At 38.1% G+C, this 24,481-nt stretch overlaps 1 long non-coding RNA gene across 1 annotated transcript in view; it reads right to left on the bottom strand.

Annotated features, from left to right (window-relative positions):
- Positions 1 to 4,561: 4,561 nt before the first annotated feature.
- Positions 4,562 to 24,481, bottom strand: part of LOC149980696 (uncharacterized) — a 32,311-nt gene continuing 12,391 nt past the window's right edge. The window contains exons 2-3 of the long non-coding RNA XR_016482999.1: positions 4,732 to 4,812; positions 4,562 to 4,619 (exon numbers count right to left, since the gene is read on the bottom strand). This is a non-coding gene — a long non-coding RNA (uncharacterized LOC149980696). The remainder of the gene's footprint in view (positions 4,620 to 4,731; positions 4,813 to 24,481) is intronic.

Below are 24,481 nucleotides of genomic sequence, written 5' to 3'. Positions count from 1 at the left end.
TGCCAAAACTATAGTTTTGAAATCTGTTGAGTGGTGAATGAATCCAGCCTAAGTGTATGTAAACTTCCGATTTCAACTGTACATACTACCTCAACTAACCGGTGCCCCGCACATTGACTCTGTACAGGCACACCCCTGTATTGTAATATTTTTTACTACTGCTCTTTAATTACTTTTATCTCTTATTCTCTCCGTATTTTCTTGAAACTGCACCTTCGGATAGTAAGTAAGCAAGCTGTAAGTGTGACTAATACAATTGTATTTGACCTCAGTCTGTACATTAGGGTTAGCTATAGTGTGATCTGGACCTACCTCAGTCTGTACATTAGGGTTAGCTATAGTGTGATCTGGAGATACCTCAGTCTGTACATTAGGGTTAGTGATACAGTAATCTGGACCTACCTCAGTCTGTACATTAGGGTTAGTGATACAGTGATCTTGACCTACCTCAGTCTGTACATTAGGGTTAGTGATACAGTGATCTGGACCTACCTCAGTCTGTACATTAGGGTTAGTAATACAGTGATCTGGAGATACCTCAGTCTGTACATTAGGGTTAGTGATACAGTGATCTGGATCTACTTCAGTCTGTACATTAGGGTTAGTGATACAGTGATCTGGAGATACCTCAGTCTGTACATTAGGGTTAGTGATACAGTAATCTGGACCTACCTCAGTCTGTACATTAGGGTTAGTGATACAGTGATCTGGACCTACCTCAGTCTGTACATTAGGGTTAGTGATACAGTGATCTGGACCTACCTCAGTCTGTACAATAGGGTTAGTGATACAAATCAAATCAAATTTTATTTGTCACATACACATGGTTAGCAGATGTTAATGCGAGTGTAGTGAAATGCTTGTGTGCTTGTACATTAGGGTTAGTGATACAGTGATCTGGACATACCTCAGTCTGTACATTAGGGTTAGTGATACAGTGATCTGGACCTACCTCAGTCTGTACATTAGGGTTAGTGATACAGTGATCTGGAGATACCTCAGTCTGTACATTAGGGTTAGCTATAGTGTGATCTGGAGATACCTCAGTCTGTACATTAGGGTTAGTGATACAGTGATCTGGACCTACCTCAGTCTGTACATTAGGCTTAGGGTTAGTGATACAGTGATCTGGACCTACCTCAGTCTGTATATTAGGGTTAGTGATACAGTGATCTGGACCTACCTCAGTCTGTACATTAGGGTTAGTGATACAGTGATCTGGATCTACTTCAGTCTGTACATTAGGGTTAGTGATACAGTGATCTGGACCTACCTCAGTCTGTACATTAGGGTTAGTGATACAGTGATCTGGACCTACCTCAGTCTGTACATTAGGGTTAGTGATACAGTGATCTGGACCTACCTCAGTCTGTACATTAGGGTTAGTGATACAGTGATCTGGACCTACCTCAGTCTGTACATTAGGGTTAGGATTAGTGATACAGTGATCTGGACCTACCTCAGTCTGTACATTAGGGTTAGTGATACAGTGATCTGGACCTACCTCAGTCTGTACATTAGGGTTAGGGTTAGTGATACAGTGATCTGGACCTACCTCAGTCTGTACATTAGGGTTAGTGAATATGTGATCTGGACCTACCTCAGTCTGTACATTAGGGTTAGTGATACAGTGATCTGGACCAAACTCAGTCTGTACATTAGGGTTAGGGTTAGTGATACAGTGATCTGGACCTATCTCAGTCTGTACATTAGGGTTAGTGATACAGTGATCTGGACCTACCTCAGTCTGTACATTAGGGTTAGTGATACAGTGATCTGGATCTACCTCTGTCTGTACATTAGGGTTAGTGATACAGTGATCTGGACCTACCTCAGTCTGTACATTAGGGTTAGGGTTAGTGATACAGTGATCTGGACCTACCTCAGTCTGTACTTTAGGGTTAGTGATACAGTGATCTGGACCTAACTCAGTCTGTACATTAGGGTTAGGGTTAGTGATACAGTGATCTGGACCTACCTCAGTCTGTACATTAGGGTTAGTGATACAGTGATCTGGACCTACCTCAGTCTGTACATTAGGGTTAGGATTAGTGATACAGTGATCTGGACCTACCTCAGTCTGTACATTAGGGTTAGTGATACAGTGATCTGGATCTACCTCTGTCTGTACATTAGGGTTAGTGATACAGTGATCTGGACCTACCTCAGTCTGTACATTAGGGTTAGGGTTAGTGATACAGTGATCTGGACCTACCTCAGTCTGTACATTAGGGTTAGTGATACAGTGATCTGGACCTACCTCAGTCTGTACATTAGGGTTAGTGATACAGTGATCTGGACCTACCTCAGTCTGTACATTAGGGTTAGTGATACAGTGATCTGGATCTACCTCAGTCTGTACATTAGGGTTAGTGATACAGTGATCTGGATCTACCTCTGTCTGTACATTAGGGTTAGTGATACAGTGATCTGGACCTACCTCAGTCTGTACATTAGGGTTAGTGATACAGTGATCTGGATCTACCTCTGTCTGTACATTAGGGTTAGTGATACAGTGATCTGGACCTACCTCAGTCTGTACATTAGGGTTAGGGTTAGTGATACAGTGATCTGGACCTACCTCAGTCTGTACATTAGGGTTAGTGATACAGTGATCTGGACCTACCTCAGTCTGTACATTAGGGTTAGTGATACAGTGATCTGGACCTACCTCAGTCTGTACATTAGGGTTAGTGATACAGTGATCTGGACCTACCTCAGTTTGTACATTAGGGTTAGGGTTAGTGATACAGTGATCTGGACCTACCTCAGTCTGTACATTAGGGTTAGTGATACAGTGATCTGGACCTACCTCAGTCTGTACATTAGGGTTAGGGTTAGTGATACAGTGATCTGGACCTACCTCAGTCTGTACATTAGGGTTAGTGATACAGTGATCTGGACCTACCTCAGTCTGTACATTAGGGTTAGAGTTAGTGATACAGTGATCTGGACCTACCTCATTCTGTACATTAGGGTTAGTGATGCAGTGATCTGGACCTACCTCAGTCTGTACATTAGGGTTAATTATACAGTGATCTGGACCTACCTCAGTCTGTACATTAGCCTTAGGGTTAGTGATACAGTGATCTGGACCTACCTCAGTCTGTACATTAGGGTTAGTGATACAGTTATCTGGACCTACCTCAGTCTGTACATTAGGGTTAGTGATACAGTGATCTGGACCTACCTCAGTCTGTACATTAGGGTTAGTGATACAGTGATCTGGACCTACCTCAGTCTGTACATTAAGGTTAGTGATACAGTGATCTGGACCTACCTCAGTCTGTACATTAGGGTTAGTGATACAGTGATCTGGACCTACCTCAGTCTGTACATTAGGGTTAGTGATACAGTGATCTGGACCTACCTCAGTCTGTACATTAGGCTTAGTGATACAGTGATCTGGACCTACCTCAGTCTGTACATTAGGGTTAGTGATACAGTGATCTGGACCTACCTCAGTCTGTACATTAGGGTTAGTGAATATGTGATCTGGACCTACCTCAGTCTGTACATTAGCGTTAGTGATACAGTGATCTGGACCTACCTCAGTCTGTACATTAGGGTTAGCTATAGTGTGATCTGGAGATACCTCAGTCTGTACATTAGGGTTAGTGATACAGTGATCTGGACCTACCTCAGTCTGTACATTAGGGTTAGTGATACAGTGATCTGGATCTACCTCAGTCTGTACATTAGGGTTAGTGATACAGTGATCTGGACCTACCTCAGTCTGTACATTAGGGTTAGTGATACAGTGATCTGGACCTACCTCAGTCTGTACATTAGGGTTAGCTATAGTGTGATCTGGAGATACCTCAGTCTGTACTTTAGGGTTAGTGATACAGTGATCTGGACCTACCTCAGTCTGTACATTAGGGTTATGCTACAGTGATCTGGACCTACTCAGTCTGTACTTCCCCGGATCCAGATACAGCTCTACCTATAGGACGCATAGATTTAATTTGTTAAACTGGCAGCAATATGTTATTTTAGGGGCGACAAAATGCACATAGAAATGTGTGTTATAGATCTGTAATTCTACTGTAAAGCATGTCTAAGTAGCAGTAGATCTGTTCTATGTCTGCAATGTTAATCGTTCCGTTATGTTTTTGCATCTTTGAGAAACAGCTGAAACAACAATATTTTTGGTTATAGAAAATATATTTCACAGTGGTTTTGATGGTACAGAGATTCTCAGCACTTTGCACAGAAACTGATGGGTGGTGAATAACCCTCTGGCACAAAATGGCTGCCATGATCTCTACTTTTCATCATCATCATTGAGCCTGACCTGTCTGTCTGTCTGTCTGTCTGACTGTCTGTCTGTCTGTCTGTCTGTCTGTCTGACTGTCTGTCTGTCTGTCTGTCTGTCTGTCTGTCTGTCTGTCTGTCTGTCTGTCTGTCTTCACTGCTGAGTAGACAGGGTCTGGAACGACCTTTTGACCTGTATCTCTCTGTCTGTCTGTCTGTCTGTCTGTCTGTCTGTCTGTCTGTCTGTCTGTCTGTCAGTCTGTCTTCACTGCTGAGTAGACAGGGTCTGGAACGACCTACTGACCTGTATCTCTGTCTGTCTGTCTTCACTGCTGAGTAGACAGGGTCTGGAACGACGTTCTCTGAAAGAAACACATAAACAGTTTACAACTAGTGACATGTTAAAACACTAAAAACATATTAGTTACTCCAGAAAGATGAGGGGAGTGTTGTTGGTCTCTCCCTTCTTCCAACCTCTCCTCCTGTTGTGTTGTCTCTTCTCTGTGTGGTTGATGTCAGCATAGGTCACATCACCTGGACCAGATCCACCTGGAACTAAACACAGGAGAGAGAGAGGATATTAACACAGACTGGACCAGATCCACCTGGAACTAAACACAGGAGAGAGAGAGGATATTAACACAGACTGGACCAGATCCACCTGGAACTAAACACAGGAGAGAGAGAGGGGATATTAACACAGACTGGACCAGATCTACCTGGAACTAAACACAGGAGAGAGAGAGGATATTAACACAGACTGGGCCAGCTGGAACTAAACACAGGAGAGAGAGAGGACATTAAAACAGACTGGACCAGATCCACCTGGAACTAAACACAGGAGAGAGGATATTAACACAGACTGGACCAGATCCACCTGGAACTAAACATAGGAGAGAGGATATTAACACAGACTGGACCAGATCCACCTGGAACTAAACACAGGAGAGAGAGAGGATATTAACACAGACTGGAACAGATCCACCTTTAACTAAACACAGGAGAGAGAGAGAGGATATTAACACAGACTGGACCAGATCCACCTGGAACTAAACCAAATCAAATCAAATCAAATCAAATCAAATGTATTTATTTAGCCCTTCGTACATCAGCTGATATCTCAAAGTGCTGTACAGAAACCCAGCCTAAAACCCCAAACAGCAAGCAATGCAGGTGTAGAAGCACGGTGGCTAGGAAAAACTCCCTAGAAAGGCCAAAACCTAGGAAGAAACCTAGAGAGGAACCAGGCTATGTGGGGTGGCCAGTCCTCTTCTGGCTGTGCCGGGTGGAGATTATAACAGAACATGGCCAAGATGTTCAAATGTTCATAAATGACCAGCATGGTCGAATAATAATAAGGCAGAACAGTTGAAACTGGAGCAGCAGCACGGCCAGGTGGACTGGGGACAGCAAGGAGTCATCATGTCAGGTAGTCCTGGGGCATGGTCCTAGGGCTCAGGTCCTCCGAGAGAGAGAAAGAGAGAATTTGAGAACGCACACTTAGATTCACACAGGACACCGAATAGGACAGGAGAAGTACTCCAGATATAACAAACTGACCCTAGCCCCCCGACACATAAACTACTGCAGCATAAATACTGGAGGCTGAGACAGGAGGGGTCAGGAGACACTGTGGCCCCATCCGAGGACACCCCCGGACAGGGCCAAACAGGAAGGATATAACCCCACCCACTTTGCCAAAGCACAGCCCCCACACCACTAGAGGGATATCTTAAACACAGGAGAGAGAGAGAGAGAGAGAGAGAGAGAGAGAGAGAGAGAGAGAGAGAGAGGATTAACACAGACTGGAACAGATCCACCTGGAACTAAACACAGGAGAGAGAGAGGATATTAACACAGACTGGAACAGATCCACCTGGAACTAAACACAGGAGAGAGAGAGGATATTAACACAGACTGGACCAGATCCACCTGGAACTAAACACCTGGACCAGCTGAGAGAGGATATTAACACAGACTGGACCAGCTGAGAGAGGATAGTCACACAGACTGGACCAGCTGAGAGAGGATAGTCACATTAACACAGACTGGACCAGCTGAGAGAGGATAGTCACATTAACACAGACTGGACCAGCTGAGAGAGGACAGTCACATTAACACAGACTGGCCCAGCTGAGAGAGGACAGTCACATTAACACAGACTGGCCCAGCTGAAGGAGGACAGTCACATTAACACAGACAGGGCAGCTGAGAGAGGACAGTCACATTAACACAGACTGGCCCAGCTGTGTGATGGAGTGTTATGCAGTATTACAGTACCTGTGCTGTTATACAGTACTACAGTACCTGTGGTGGTATTGTGTTATACAGTACTACAGTACCTGTGGTGTTATAGTGTTATACATTATTACAGTACCTGTGGTGTTAGTGTTGTACAGTGTTACAGTACCTGTGGTGGTATAGTGTTATACAGTACTACAGTACCTGTGGTGTTATAGTGTTATACAGTATTACAGTACCTGTGGTGTTATAGTGTTATACAGTATTACAGTACCTGTGGTGTTATACAGTATTACAGAACCTGTGGTGTTATAGTGTTATACAGTATTACAGGAGCTGTGGTGTTATAGTGTTATACAGTATTACAGTACCTGTGGTGTTATAGTGTTATACAGTATCATAGTACCTGTGGTGTTATAGTGTTATACGGTATTACAGTACCTGTGGTGTTATAGTGTTATACAGTATTACAGTACCTGTGGTGTTATAGTGTTATACAGTATTACAGTACCTGTGGTGTTATAGTGTTATACAGTATTACAGTACCTGTGGTGAAATACAGTATTACAGTACCTGTGGTGTTATAGTGTTATACAGTATTATAGTACCTGTGGTGTTCTAGTGTTATACAGTATTACAGTACCTGTGGTGTTATAGTGTTTTACAGTATTACAGTACCTGTGGTGTTATAGTGTTATACAGTACTACAGTACATGTGGTGTTATAGTGTTTTACAGTATTACAGTACCTGTGGTGTTATAGTGTTATACAGTACTACAGTACATGTGGTGTTATAGTGTTATACAGTATTACAGTACCTTTGGTGTTAGTGTTATACAGTATTACAGTACCTGTGGTGTTAGTGTTATACAGTATTACAGTACCTTTGGTGTTATACAGAATTACAGTACCTGTGGTGTTATAGTGTTATACAGTATTACAGTACCTGTGGTGTTATAGTGTTTTACAGTATTACAGTACCTGTGGTGTTATAGTGTTATACAGTATTATAGTACCTGTGGTGTTATAGTGTTATACAGTATTACAGTACCTGTGGTGTTCTAGTGTTTTACAGTATTACAGTACCTGTGGTGTTATAGTGTTATACAGTACTACAGTACATGTGGTGTTATAGTGTTATACAGTATTACAGTACCTTTGGTGTTAGTGTTATACAGTATTACAGTACCTGTGGTGTTAGTGTTATACAGTATTACATTACCTTTGGTGTTATACAGAATTACAGTACCTGTGGTGTTATAGTGTTATACAGTATTACAGTACCTGTGGTGTTATAGTGTTATACAGTATTACAGTACCTGTTGTGTTATAGTGTTATGCAGTATTACAGTACCTGTGGTGTTATACAGTATTACAGTACCTGTGGTGTTATAGTGTTATACAGTACCTGTGATGTTATAGTGTTATACAGTATTACAGGAGCTGTGGTGTTATAGTGTTCAACAGTATTACAGGAGCTGTGGTGTTATAGTGTTATACAGTATTACAGTACCTGTGGTGTTATAGTGTTATACAGTACTACAGTACCTGTGGTGTTATAGTGTTATACAGTACTATAGTATCTGGTGTTATAGTGTTATACAGTACTACAGTACCTGTGGTGTTATACAGTACTACAGTACCTGTGGTGTTATAGTGTTATACAGTACTACAGTACCTGTGGTGTTATAGTGTTATACAGTACTACAGTACCTGTGGTGTTATAGTGTTATACAGTACTACAGTACCTGTGGTGGTATAGTGTTTTACAGTATTACAGTACCTGTGGTGTTATAGTGTTACACAGTACTACAGTACCTGTGGTGTTATAGTGTTATACAGTATTACAGTACCTGTGGTGTTATATTGTTATACAGTATTACAGTACCTGTGGTGTTATAGTGTTATACAGTATTACAGTACCTGTGATGTTATACAGTATTACAGTACCTGTGGTGTTATAGTGTTCAACAGTATTACAGGAGCTGTGGTGTTATAGTGTTATACAGTATTACAGTACCTGTGGTGTTATAGTGTTATACAGTATTATAGTACATGTGGTGTTATAGTGTTATGCAGTATTACAGTACCCGTGGTGTTATAGTGTTATACAGTATTATAGTACCTGTGGTGTTATAGTGTTATACAGTATTACAGTACCTGTGGTTTTATAGTGTTATACAGTATTACAGTACCTGTGGTGTTATACAGTATTACAGTACCTGTGGTGTTATAGTGTTATACAGTATTACATTACCTGTGGTGTTATAGTGGTATACAGTACTACAGTACCTGTGGTGTTATAGTGTTATACAGTACTACAGTATCTGTGGTGTTATAGTGTTATACAGTACTACAGTACCTGTGGTGTTATACAGTATTACAGTACCTGTGGTGTTATAGTGTTATACAGTACTACAGTACCTGTGGTGTTATAGTGTTATACAGTACTACAGTACCTGTGGTGTTATAGTGTTATACAGTACTACAGTACCTGTGGTGTTATAGTGTTATACAGTACTATAGTACCTGTGGTGTTATAGTGTTATACAGTACTACAGTACCTGTGGTGTTATAGTGTTATACAGTACTACTGTACCTGTGGTGTAATAGTGTTATACAGTACTACAGTACCTGTGGTGGTATAGTGTTTTACAGTATTACAGTACCTGTGGTGTTATAGTGTTACACAGTACTACAGTACCTGTGGTGTTATAGTGTTATACAGTATTACAGTACCTGTGGTGTTATAGTGTTATACAGTATTACAGTACCTGTGGTGTTATAGTGTTATACAGTATTACAGTACCTGTGATGTTATACAGTACTACAGTACCTGTGGTGTTATAGTGTTATACAGTACTACAGTATCTGTGGTGTTATAGTGTTATACAGTACTACAGTACCTGTGGTGTTATACAGTATTACAGTACCTGTGGTGTTATAGTGTTATACAGTACCACAGTACCTGTGGTGTTATAGTGTTATACAGTACTACAGTACCTGTGGTGTTATAGTGTTATACAGTATTATAGTACCTGTGGTGTTATAGTGTTATACAGTTTTACAGTACCTGTGGTTTTATAGTGTTACACAGTATTACAGTACCTGTGGTGTTATAGTGTTATACAGTATTATAGTACCTGTGGTGTTATAGTGTTATACAGTTTTACAGTACCTGTGGTTTTATAGTGTTACACAGTATTACAGTACCTGTGGTGTTATACAGTATTACAGTACCTGTGGTGTTATAGTGTTATACAGTATTACAGTACCTGTGGTGTTATAGTGGTATACAGTACTACAGTACCTGTGGTGTTATACAGTACTACAGTACCTGTGGTGTTCTAGTGGTATACAGTACTACAGTACCTGTGGTGTTATAGTGTTATACAGTACTACAGTACCTGTGGTGTTATAGTGTTATACAGTACTACAGTACCTGTGGTGTTATAGTGTTATACAGTATTACAGTACCTGTGGTGTTATAGTGTTATACAGTATTACAGTACCTGTGGTGTTAGTGTTATACAGTATTACAGTACATGTGGTGTTAGTGTTATACAGTATTACAGTACCTGTGGTGTTATAGTGTTATACAGTATTACAGTACCTGTGGTGTTATAGTGTTATACAGTATTACAGCACCTGTGGTGTTAAAGTGTTATACAGTAATACAGTACCTGTGGTGTTGGAGTGTTATACAGTATTACAGCACCTGTGGTGTTATAGTGTTATACAGTATTACAGTACATGTGGTGTTATACAGTATTACAGTACCTGTGGTGTTGGAGTGTTATACAGTATTACAGTACCTGTGGTGTTATAGTGTTATACAGTATTACAGTACCTGTGGTGTTATAGTTTTATACAGTATTACAGTACCTGTGGTGGTATAGTGTTATACAGTATTACAGTACCTGTGGTGTTATAGTGTTATACAGTACTACTGTACCTGTGGTGTTATAGTGTTATACAGCATTACAGTACCTGTGGTGTTATAGTTTTATACAGTATTACAGTACCTGTGGTGTTATAGTGTTATACAGTATTACAGTACCTGTGGTGTTATAGTGTTATACAATATTACAGTACCTGTGGTGTTATAGTGTTATACAGTATTATAGTACCTGTGGTGTTATAGTGTTATACAGTATTACAGTACCTGTGGTGTTATAGTGTTAAACAGTATTACAGTACCTGTGGTGTTATAGTGTTATACAATATTACAGTACCTGTGGTGTTATAGTGTTATACAGTATTATAGTACCTGTGGTGTTATAGTGTTATACAGTATTACAGTACCTGTGGTGTTATAGTGTTATACAGTATTATAGTACCTGTAGTGTTATAAAGTAATACATTACCTGTGGTGCTATAATGTTATACAGTATTACATTACCTGTGGTGTTATACAGTATTACAGTACCTGTGGTGGTATAGTGTTATACAGTATTACAGTACCTGTGGTGTTATAGTGTTATAAAGTACTACAGTACCTGTGGTGTTATAGTGTTATACAGTACTACAGTACCTGTGGTGTTATAGTGTTATACAGTACTACAGTACCTGTGTTGTTATACAGTATTACAGTACCTGTGGTGTTATAGTGTTATACAGTATTACAGTACCTGTGGTGGTATAGTGTTATACAGTATTACAGTACCTGTGGTGTTATACAGTATTACAGTACCTGTGGTGTTATAGTGTTATACAGTACTGCAGTACCTGTGGTGTTATAGTGGTATACAGTATTACAGTACCTGTGGTGGTATAGTGTTAAACAGTACTACAGTACCTGTGGTGTTATAGTGTTATACAGTATTACAGTACCTGTGGTGTTATAGTGTTATACAGTATTACAGTACATGTGGTGTTAGTGTTATACAGTATTACAGTACCTGTGGTGTTAGTGTTATACAGTATTACAGTACCTGTTGTGTTAGTGTTATACAGTATTACAGTACCTGTGGTGTTAGTGTTATACAGTATTACAGTACCTGTGGTGTTATAGTGTTATACAGTATTACAGTACCTGTGGTGTTATAGTGTTATACAGTATTGCAGTACCTGTGGTGTTATAGTGTTATACAGTATTACAGTACCTGTGGTGTTATACAGTATTACAGTACCTGTGGTGTTGGAGTGTTATACAGTATTACAGTACCTGTGGTGTTATAGTGTTATACAGTATTATAGTACATGTGGTGTTATAGTGTTATACAGTATTACAGGAGCTGTGGTTTTATAGTGTTATACAGTATTACAGTACCTGCGGTGTTATAGTGTTCAACAGTATTACAGGAGCTGTGGTGTTATAGTGTTATACAGTATTACAGTACCTGTGGTGTTATAGTGTTATACAGTACTACAGTACCTGTGGTGTTATAGTGTTATACAGTACTACAGTACCTGTGGTGTTATAGTGTTATACAGTACTACAGTACCTGTCGTGTTATAGTGTTATACAGTACTACAGTACCTGTGGTGTTATAGTGTTATACAGTACTACAGTACCTGTGGTGGTATATTGTTGTACAGTACTACAGTACCTGTGGTGGTATAGTGTTTTACAGTATTACAGTACCTGTGGTGTTATAGTGTTACACAGTACTACAGTACCTGTGGTGTTATAGTGTTATACAGTATTACAGTACCTGTGGTGTTATAGTGTTATACAGTATTACAGTACCTGTGATTTTATACAGTATTACAGTACCTGTGGTGTTATAGTGTTCAACAGTATTACAGGAGCTGTGGTGTTATAGTGTTATACAGTATTACAGTACATGTGGTGTTATAGTGTTATACAGTATTATAGTACATGTGGTGTTATAGTGTTATACAGTATTACAGTACCTGTGGTGTTATAGTGTTATACAGTATTATAGTACCTGTGGTGTTATAGTGTTATACAGTATTACAGTACCTGTGGTTTTATAGTGTTATACAGTATTACAGTACCTGTGGTGTTGTAAAGTATTACAGTACCTGTGGTGTTATAGTGTTACACAGTATTACAGTACCTGTGGTGTTATAGTGGTATACAGTACTACAGTACCTGTGGTGTTATAGTGTTATACAGTACTACAGTATCTGTGGTGTTATAGTGTTATACAGTACTACAGTACCTGTGGTGTTATACAGTATTACAGTACCTGTGGTGTTATAGTGTTATACAGTACTACAGTACCTGTGGTGTTATAGTGTTATACAGTACTACAGTACCTGTGGTGTTATAGTGTTATAGAGTACTACAGTACCTATGGTGTTATAGTGTTATACAGTACTACAGTACCTGTGGTGTTATAGTGTTATACAGTACTACAGTACCAGTGGTGTTATAGTGTTATACAGTACTACAGTACCTGTGGTGTTATAGTGTTATACAGTACTACAGTACCTGTGGTGTTATAGTGTTATACAGTACTACAGTACCTGTGGTGTTATAGTGTTATACAGTACTACAGTACCTGTGGTGTTATAGTGTTATACAGTACTACAGTACCTGTGGTGTTATAGTGTTTTACAGTATTACAGTACCTGTGGTGTTATAGTGTTACACAGTACTACAGTACCTGTGGTGTTATAGTGTTATAAAGTATTACAGTACCTGTGGTGTTATAGTGTTATACAGTATTACAGAACCTGTGGTGTTATAGTGTTATACAGTATTACAGTACCTGTGATGTTATACAGTATTACAGTACCTGTGGTGTTATAGTGTTAAACAGTATTACAGGAGCTGTGGTGTTATAGTGTTATACAGTATTACAGTACCTGTGGTGTTATAGTGTTATACAGTATTATAGTACATGTGGTGTTATAGTGTTATACAGAATTACAGTACCTGTGGTGTTATAGTGTTATACAGTATTATAGTACCTGTGGTGTTATAGTGTTATACAGTATTACAGTATCTGTGGTTTTATAGTGTTATACAGTATTACAGTGCCTGTGGTGTTATACAGTATTACAGTACCTGTGGTGTTATAGTGTTATACAGTAATACAGTACCTGTGGTGTTATAGTGTTATACAGTATTACAGTACCTGTGGTGTTATAGTGTTATACAGTACTACAGTACCTGTAGTGTTATACAGTACTACAGTACCTGTGGTGTTATAGTGTTATACAGTACTACAGTACCTGTGGTGTTATAGTGTTATACAGTACTACAGTACCTGTGGTGTTATAGTGTTATACAGTACTACAGTACCTGTGGTGGTATAGTTTTTTTTACAGTATTACAGTACCTGTGGTGTGATAGTGTTACACAGTACTACAGTACCTGTGGTGTTAAAATGTTATACAGTATTACAGTACCTGTGGTGTTATAGTGTTATACAGTATTACAGTACCTGTGGTGTTAGTGTTATACAGTATTTCAGTTCCTGTGGTGTTAGTGTTATACAGTATTACAGTACCTGTGGTGTTATAGTGTTATACAGTATTACAGTACCTGTGGTGTTATAGTGTTATACCGTATTACAGTACCTGTGGTGTTATAGTGTTATACAGTATTACAGTACCTGTGGTGTTATACAGTATTACAGTACCTGTGGTGTTATAGTGTTCAACAGTATTACAGGAGCTGTGGTGTTATAGTGTTATACAGTATTACAGTACCTGTGGTGTTACAGTGTTATACAGTATTATAGTACATGTGGTGTTATAGTGTTATACAGTATTACAGTCCCTGTGGTGTTATAGTGTTATACAGTATTATAGTACCTGTGGTGTTATAGTGTTATACAGTATTACAGTATCTGTGGTTTTATAGTGTTATACAGTATTACAGTGCCTGTGGTGTTATACAGTATTACAGTACCTGTGGTGTTATAGTGTTATACAGTATTACAGTACCTGTGGTGTTATAGTGGTATACAGTACTACAGTACCTGTGGTGTTATAGTGTTATACATTACTACAGTATCTGTGGTGTTATAGTGTTATACAGTACTACAGTACCTGTGGTGTTATACATTACTACAGTACCTGTGGTGTTATAGTGTTATACAGTACTACAGTACCTGTGGTGTTATAGTGTTATACAGTACTACAGTACCTGTGGTGTTATAGTGTTATACAGTACTACAGTACCTGTGGTGGTATAGTTTTTTACAGTATTACAGTACCTGTGGTGTGATAGTGTTACACAGTACTACAGTACCTGTGGTGTTATAGTGTTATACAGTATTACAGTACCTGTGGTGTTATAGTGTTATACAGTATTACAGTACCTGTGGTGTTAGTGTTATACAGTATTACAGTACCTGTGGTGTTATAGTGTTATACAGTATTACAGTACCTGTGGTGTTATACAGTATTACAGTACCTGTGGTGTTGGAGTGTTATACAGTATTACAGTACCCGTGGTGTTACAGTGTTATACAGTATTACAGTACCTGTGGTGTTATAGTTTTATACAGTATTACAGTACCTGTGGTGGTATTGTGTTATACAGTATTACAGTACCTGTGGTGTTATAGTGTTATACAGTATTACAGTACCTGTGGTGGTATAGTGTTATACAGTATTACAGTACCTGTGGTGTTATAGTGTTATACAGTACTACAGTACATGTGGTGGTATAGTGTTTTACAGTATTACAGTACCTGTGGTGTTATAGTGTTACACAGTACTACAGTACCTGAGATGTTATAGTGTTATACAGTATTACAGTGCCTGTGGTGTTATAGTGTTATACAGTATTACAGTACCTGTGGTGTTATAGTGTTATACAGTATTACAGTACCTGTGATGTTATACAGTATTACAGTACCTGTGGTGTTATAGTGTTATACAGTATTATAGTACCTGTGGTGTTATAGTGTTATACAGTATTACAGTACCTGTGGTTTTATAGTGTTATACAGTATTACAGTGCCTGTGGTGTTATACAGTATTACAGTACCTGTGGTGTTATAGTGTTATACAGTACTACAGTACCTGTGGTGTTATAGTGTTATACAGTACTACAGTACCTGTGGTGTTATAGTGTTATACAGTACTACAGTACCTGTGGTGGTATAGTGTTATACAGTACTACAGTACCAGTTGTGGTATAGTGTTTTACAGTATTACAGTACCTGTGGTGTTATAGTGTTACACGGTACTACAGTACCTGTGGTGTTATAGTGTTATACAGTATTACAGTACCTGTGGTGTTATAGTGTTATACAGTATTACAGTACCTGTGGTGTTATAGTGTTATACAGTACTACAGTACCTGTGGTGGTATAGTTTTTTACAGTATTACAGTACCTGTGGTGTGATAGTGTTACACAGTCCTACAGTACCTGTGGTGTTATAGTGTTATACAGTATTACAGTACCTGTGGTGTTATAGTGTTATACAGTATTACAGTACCTGTGGTGTTAGTGTTATACAGTATTACAGTACCTGTGGTGTTAGTGTTACACAGTATTACAGTACCTGTGGTGTTATAGTGTTATACAGTACTACAGTACCTGTGGTGTTATAGTGTTATACAGTACTACAGTACCTGTGGTGTTATAGTGTTATACAGTACTACAGTACCTGTGGTGGTATAGTTTTTTACAGTATTACAGTACCTGTGGTGTGATAGTGTTACACAGTACTACAGTACCTGTGGTGTTATAGTGTTATACAGTATTACAGTACCTGTGGTGTTATAGTGTTATACAGTATTACAGTACCTGTGGTGTTAGTGTTATACAGTATTACAGTACCTGTGGTGTTATAGTGTTATACAGTATTACAGTACCTGTGGTGTTATACAGTATTACAGTACCTGTGGTGTTGGAGTGTTATACAGTATTACAGTACCCGTGGTGTTACAGTGTTATACAGTATTACAGTACCTGTGGTGTTATAGTTTTATACAGTATTACAGTACCTGTGGTGGTATTGTGTTATACAGTATTACAGTACCTGTGGTGTTATAGTGTTATACAGTATTACAGTACCTGTGGTGGTATAGTGTTATACAGTATTACAGTACCTGTGGTGTTATAGTGTTATACAGTACTACAGTACATGTGGTGGTATAGTGTTATACAGTATTACAGTACCTGTGATGTTATACAGTATTACAGTACCTGTGGTGTTATAGTGTTATACAGTATTATAGTACCTGTGGTGTTATAGTGTTATACAGTATTACAGTACCTGTGGTTTTATAGTGTTATACAGTATTACAGTGCCTGTGGTGTTATACAGTATTACAGTACCTGTGTTGTTATAGTGTTATACAGTACTACAGTACCTGTGGTGTTATAGTGTTATACAGTACTACAGTACCTGTGGTGTTATAGTGTTATACAGTACTACAGTACCTGTGGTGGTATAGTGTTATACAGTACTACAGTACCAGTTGTGGTATAGTGTTTTACAGTATTACAGTACCTGTGGTGTTATAGTGTTACACGGTACTACAGTACCTGTGGTGTTATAGTGTTATACAGTATTACAGTACCTGTGGTGTTATAGTGTTATACAGTATTACAGTACCTGTGGTGTTATAGTGTTATACAGTACTACAGTACCTGTGGTGGTATAGTTTTTTACAGTATTACAGTACCTGTGGTGTGATAGTGTTACACAGTCCTACAGTACCTGTGGTGTTATAGTGTTATACAGTATTACAGTACCTGTGGTGTTATAGTGTTATACAGTATTACAGTACCTGTGGTGTTAGTGTTATACAGTATTACAGTACCTGTGGTGTTAGTGTTACACAGTATTACAGTACCTGTGGTGTTATAGTGTTATACAGTATTACAGTACCTGTGGTGTTATAGTGTTATACAGTATTAGAGTACCTGTGGTGTTATAGTGTTATACAGTATTACAGTACCTGTGGTGTTATAGTGGTATACAGTACTACAGTACCTGTGGTGTTATAGTGTTATACAGTACTACATTATCTGTGGTGTTATAGTGTTATACAGTACTACAGTACATGTGGTGTTATACAGTACTACAGTACCTGTGGTGTTATAGTGTTATACAGTACTACAGTACCTGTGGTGTTATAGTGTTATACAGTACTACAGTACCTGTCGTGTTATAGTGTTATACAGTACTACAGTACCTGTGGTGTTATAGTTTTATACAGTACTACAGTACCTGTGGTGGTATAGTTTTTTACAGTATTACAGTACCTGTGGTGTGATAGTGTTACACAGTACTACAGTACCTGTGGTGTTATAGTGTTATACAGTATTACAGTACCTGTGGTGTTATAGTGTTATACAGTATTACAGTACCTGTGGTGTTAGTGTTATACAGTATTACAGTACCTGTGGTGTTAGTGTTACACAGTATTACAGTACCTGTGGTGTTATAGTGTTATACAGTTTTACAGTGCCTGTGGTGTTATAGTGTTATACAGTATTACAGTACCTGTGGTGTTATACAGTATTACAGTACCTGTGGTGTTGGAGTGTTATACAGTATTACAGTACCAGTGGTGTTACAGTGTTATACAGTATTACAGTACCTGTGGTGTTATAGTTTTATACAGTATTACAGTACCTGTGGTGTTAGTGTTACACAGTATTACAGTACCTGTGGTGTTATAGTGTTATACAGTATTACAGTACCTGTGGTGGTATTGTGTTATACAGTATTACAGTACCTGTGGTGTTATAGTGTTATACAGTATTACAGTACCTGTGGTGGTATAGTGTTATACAGTATTACAGTACCTGTGGTGTTATACAGTATTACAGTACCTGTGGTGTTATAGTGTTATACAGTACTACAGTACATGTGGTGTTATAGTGTTATACAGTATTACAGTACCTTTGGTGTTATAGTGTTATACAGTATTACAGTACCTGTGGTGTTAGTGTTATACAGTATTACAGTACTTGTGGTGTTATAGTGTTTTACAGTATTACAGTACCTGTGGTGTTATAGTGTTATACAGTATTATAGTACCTGTGGTGTTATAGTGTTATACAGTATTACAGTACCTGTGGTGTTATAGTGTTTTACAGTATTACAGTACCTGTAGTGTTATAGTGTTATACAGTACTTCAGTACATGTGGTGTTATAGTGTTATACAGTATTACAGTACCTGTGGTGTTATAGTATTATACAGTATTACAGTACCTGTGGTGTTAGTGTTATACAGTATTACAGTACCTGTGGTGTTAGTGTTATACAGTATTACAGTACCTGTGGTGTTATACAGTATTACAGTACCTGTGGTGTTATAGTGTTATACAGTATTACAGTACCTGTGGTGGTATAGTGTTATACAGTATTACAGTACCTGTGGTGTTATAGTGTTATACAGTATTACAGTACCTGTGGTGTTATAGTGTTATACAGTACCTGTGATGTTATAGTGTTATACAGTATCACAGTACCTGTGGTGTTATAGTGTTATACAGTACTACAGTACCTGTGGTGTTATAGTGTTATACAGTACTATAGTATCTGTGGTGTTTTAGTGTTATACAGTACTACAGTACCTGTGTTGTTATACAGTATTACAGTACCTGTGTTGTTATAGTGTTATACAGTATTACAGTACCTGTGGTGTTATACAGTATTACAGTACCTGTGGTGTTATAGTGTTATACAGTACTACAGTACCTGTGGTGTTATAGTGGTATACAGTATTACAGTACCTGTGGTGGTATAGTGTTATACAGTATTACAGTACCTGTGGTGGTAAAGTGTTTTACAGTATTACAGTACCTGTGGTGTGATAGTGTTACACAGTACTACAGTACCTGTGGTGTTATAGTGTTATACAGTATTACAGTACCTGTGGTGTTATAGTGTTATACAGTATTACAGTACCTGTGGTGTTAGTGTTATACAGTATTACAGTACCTGTGGTGTTAGTGTTATACGGTATTACAGTACCTGTGGTGTTATAGTGTTATACAGTATTACAGTACCTGTGGTGTTATAGTGTTATACAGTATTGCAGTACCTGTGGTGTTATAGTGTTATACAGTATTACAGTACCTGTGGTGTTATACAGTATTACAGTACCTGTGGTGTTGGAGTGTTATACAGTATTACAGTACCTGTGGTGTTATAGTGTTATACAGTATTACAGTACCTGTGGTGTTATAGTGTTATACAGTATTACAGGAGCTGTGGTGTTATAGTGGTATACAGTATTACAGTACCTGTGGTGTTATAGTGTTCAACAGTATTACAGGAGCTGTGGTGTTATAGTGTTATACAGTATTACAGTACCTGTGGTGTTATAGTGTTATACAGTACTACAGTACCTGTGGTGTTATAGTGTTATACAGTACTATAGTATCTGTGGTGTTATAGTGTTATACAGTACTACAGTACCTGTGGTGTTATACAGTATTACAGTACCTGTGGTGTTATAGTGTTATACAGTACTACAGTACCTGTGGTGTTATAGTGTTATACAGTACTACAGTACCTGTGGTGTTATAGTGTTATACAGTACTACAGTACCTGTGGTGGTATAGTGTTATACAGTACTACTGTACCTGTGGTGGTATAGTGTTTTACAGTATTACAGTACCTGTGGTGTTATAGTGTTACACAGTACTACAGTACCTGTGGTGTTATAGTGTTATAAAGTATTACAGTACCTGTGGTGTTATAGTGTTATACAGCATTACAGTACCTGTGGTGTTATAGTGTTATACAGTATTACAGTACCTGTGGTTTTATAGTGTTATACAGTATTACAGTACCTGTGGTGTTATAGTGTTATACAGTATTACAGGAGCTGTGGTGTTATAGTGGTATACAGTATTACAGTACCTGTGGTGTTATAGTGTTCAACAGTATTACAGGAGCTGTGGTGTTATAGTGTTATACAGTATTACAGTACCTGTGGTGTTATAGTGTTATACAGTACTACAGTACCTGTGGTGTTATAGTGTTATACAGTACTATAGTATCTGTGGTGTTATAGTGTTATACAGTACTACAGTACCTGTGGTGTTATACAGTATTACAGTACCTGTGGTGTTATAGTGTTATACAGTACTACAGTACCTGTGGTGTTATAGTGTTATACAGTACTACAGTACCTGTGGTGTTATAGTGTTATACAGTACTACAGTACCTGTGGTGGTATAGTGTTATACAGTACTACTGTACCTGTGGTGGTATAGTGTTTTACAGTATTACAGTACCTGTGGTGTTATAGTGTTACACAGTACTACAGTACCTGTGGTGTTATAGTGTTATAAAGTATTACAGTACCTGTGGTGTAATAGTGTTATACAGCATTACAGTACCTGTGGTGTTATAGTGTTATACAGTATTACAGTACCTGTGGTTTTATAGTGTTATACAGTATTACAGTACCTGTGGTGTTATAGTGTTATACAGTATTACAGTACCTGTGGTTTTATGGTGTTATACAGTATTACAGTACCTTTGGTGTTGTACAGTATTACAGTACCTGTGGTGTTATAGTGTTATACAGTATTACAGTACCTGTGGTGTTATAGTGGTATACAGTACTACAGTACCTGTGGCGTTATAGTGTTATACAGTACTACAGTATCAGTGGTGTTATAGTGTTATACAGTACTACAGTACCTGTGGTGTTATATTGTTATACAGTACTACAGTACCTGTGGTGTTATAGTGTTATACAGTATTACAGTACCTGTGGTGTTATAGTGGTATACAGTACTACAGTACCTGTGGTGTTATAGTGTTATACAGTACTACAGTATCTGTGGTGTTATAGTGTTATGCAGTACTACAGTACCTGTGGTGTTATATTGTTATACAGTATTACAGTACCTGTGGTGTTATAGTGGTATACAGTACTACAGTACCTGTGGTGTTATAGTGGTATACAGTACTACAGTACCTGTGGTGTTATAGTGTTATACAGTACTACAGTATCTGTGGTGTTATAGTGTTATACAGTACTACAGTACCTGTGGTGTTATACAGTACTACAGTACCTGTGGTGTTATAGTGTTATACAGTACTACAGTACCTGTGGTGTTATAGTGTTTTACAGTACTACAGTACCTGTGGTGTTATAGTGTTATACAGTACTACAGTACCTGTGGTGGTATAGTTTTTTACAGTATTACAGTACCTGTGGTGTGATAGTGTTACACAGTACTACAGTACCTGTGGTGTTATAGTGTTATACAGTATTACAGTACCTGTGGTGTTTTATACAGTATTACAGTACCTGTGGTGTTAGTGTTATACAGTATTACAGTACCTGTGGTGTTAGTGTTATACAGTATTACAGTACCTGTGGTGTTATAGTGTTATACAGTATTACAGTACCTGTGGTGTTATAGTGTTATACAGTATTAGAGTACCTGTGGTGTTATAGTGTTATACAGTATTACAGTACCTGTGGTGTTATAGTGGTATACAGTACTACAGTACCTGTGGTGTTATAGTGTTATACAGTATTACAGTACCTGTGGTGTTAGTGTTATACAGTATTACAGTACCTGTGGTGTTAGTGTTACACAGTATTACAGTACCTGTGGTGTTATAGTGTTATACAGTATTACAGTACCTGTGGTGTTATAGTGTTATACAGTATTAGAGTACCTGTGGTGTTATAGTGTTATACAGTATTACAGTACCTGTGGTGTTATAGTGGTATACAGTACTACAGTACCTGTGGTGTTATAGTGTTATACAGTACTACATTATCTGTGGAGTTATAGTGTTATACAGTACTACAGTACATGTGGTGTTATACAGTACTACAGTACCTGTGGTGTTATAGTGTTATACAGTACTACAGTACCTGTGGTGTTATAGTGTTATACAGTACTACAGTACCTGTCGTGTTATAGTGTTATACAGTACTACAGTACCTGTGGTGTTATAGTTTTATACAGTACTACAGTACCTGTGGTTGTATAGTTTTTTACAGTATTACAGTACCTGTGGTGTGATAGTGTTACACAGTACTACAGTACCTGTGGTGTTATAGTGTTATACAGTATTACAGTACCTGTGGTGTTATAGTGTTATACAGTATTACAGTACCTGTGGTGTTAGTGTTATACAGTATTACAGTACCTGTGGTGTTAGTGTTACACAGTATTACAGTACCTGTGGTGTTATAGTGTTATACAGTATTACAGTACCTGTGGTGTTATACAGTATTACAGTACCTGTGGTGTTGGAGTGTTATACAGTATTACAGTACCAGTGGTGTTAGTGTTATACAGTATTACTGTACCTGTGGTGTTATAGTTTTATACAGTATTACAGTACCTGTGGTGGTATTGTGTTATACAGTATTACAGTACCTGTGGTGTTATAGTGTTATACAGTATTACAGTACCTGTGGTGGTATAGTGTTATACAGTATTACAGTACCTGTGGTGTTATACAGTATTACAGTACCTGTGGTGTTATAGTGTTATACAGTACTACAGTACATGTGGTGTTATAGTGTTATACAGTATTACAGTACCTGTGGTGTTATAGTGTTATACAGTATTACAGTACCTGTGGTGTTAGTGTTATACAGTATTACAGTACCTGTGGTGTTATAGTGTTTTACAGTATTACAGTACCTGTGGTGTTATAGTGTTATACAGTATTATAGTACCTGTGGTGTTATAGTGTTTAACAGTATTACAGTACCTGTAGTGTTATAGTGTTATACAGTACTTCAGTACATGTGGTGTTATAGTGTTATACAGTATTACAGTACCTGTGGTGTTATAGTATTATACAGTATTACAGTACATGTGGTGTTAGTGTTATACAGTATTACAGTACCTGTGGTGTTATACAGTATTACAGTACCTGTGGTGTTATAGTGTTATACAGTATTACAGTACCTGTGGTGGTATAGTGTTATACAGTATTACAGTACCTGTGGTGTTATAGTGTTATACAGTATTACAGTACCTGTGGTGTTATAGTGTTATACAGTACCTGTGATGTTATAGTGTTATACAGTATTACAGTACCTGTGGTGTTATAGTGTTATACAGTATTACAGTACCTGTGGTGTTATAGTGTTATACAGTATTGCAGTACCGGTGGTGTTATAGTGTTATACAGTATTACAGTACCTGTGGTGTTATACAGTATTACAGTACCTGTGGTGTTGGTGTGTTATACAGTATTACAGTACCTGTGGTGTTATAGTGTTATACAGTATTACAGTACCTGTGGTGTTATAGTGTTATACAGTATTACAGGAGCTGTGGTGTTATAGTGTTATACAGTATTACAGTACCTGTGGTGTTATAGTGTTCAACAGTATTACAGGAGCTGTGGTGTTATAGTGTTATACAGTATTACAGTACCTGTGGTGTTATAGTGTTATACAGTACTACAGTACCTGTGGTGTTATAGTGTTATACAGTACTATAGTATCTGTGGTGTTATAGTGTTATACAGTACTACAGTACCTGTGGTGTTATAGTGTTATACAGTACTACAGTACCTGTGGTGTTATAGTGTTATACAGTACTACAGTACCTGTGGTGGTATAGTGTTATACAGTACTACAGTACCTGTGGTGGTATAGTGTTTTACAGTATTACAGTACCTGTGGTGTTAAAGTGTTACACAGTACTACAGTACCTGTGGTGTTATAGTGTTATAAAGTATTACAGTACCTGTGGTGTTATAGTGTTATACAGCATTACAGTACCTGTGGTGTTATAGTGTTATACAGTATTACAGTACCTGTGGTTTTATAGTGTTATACAGTATTACAGTACCTGTGGTGTTATAGTGTTATACAGTACTACAGTACATGTGGTGTTATACAGTACTACAGTACCTGTGGTGTTATAGTGTTATACAGTACTACAGTACCTGTGGTGTTATAGTGTTATACAGTACTACAGTACCTGTCGTGTTATAGTGTTATACAGTACTACAGTACCTGTGGTGTTATAGTTTTATACAGTACTACAGTACCTGTGGTTGTATAGTTTTTTACAGTATTACAGTACCTGTGGTGTGATAGTGTTACACAGTACTACAGTACCTGTGGTGTTATAGTGT

The sequence above is a fragment of the Oncorhynchus mykiss genome, chromosome 9 (genome assembly GCF_057628025.1).
Source record: "Oncorhynchus mykiss isolate SJ-2025 chromosome 9, ASM5762802v1, whole genome shotgun sequence".
NCBI lineage: Eukaryota > Metazoa > Chordata > Actinopteri > Salmoniformes > Salmonidae > Oncorhynchus > Oncorhynchus mykiss.
This window is presented reverse-complemented; position numbering and strand designations above follow the sequence as displayed.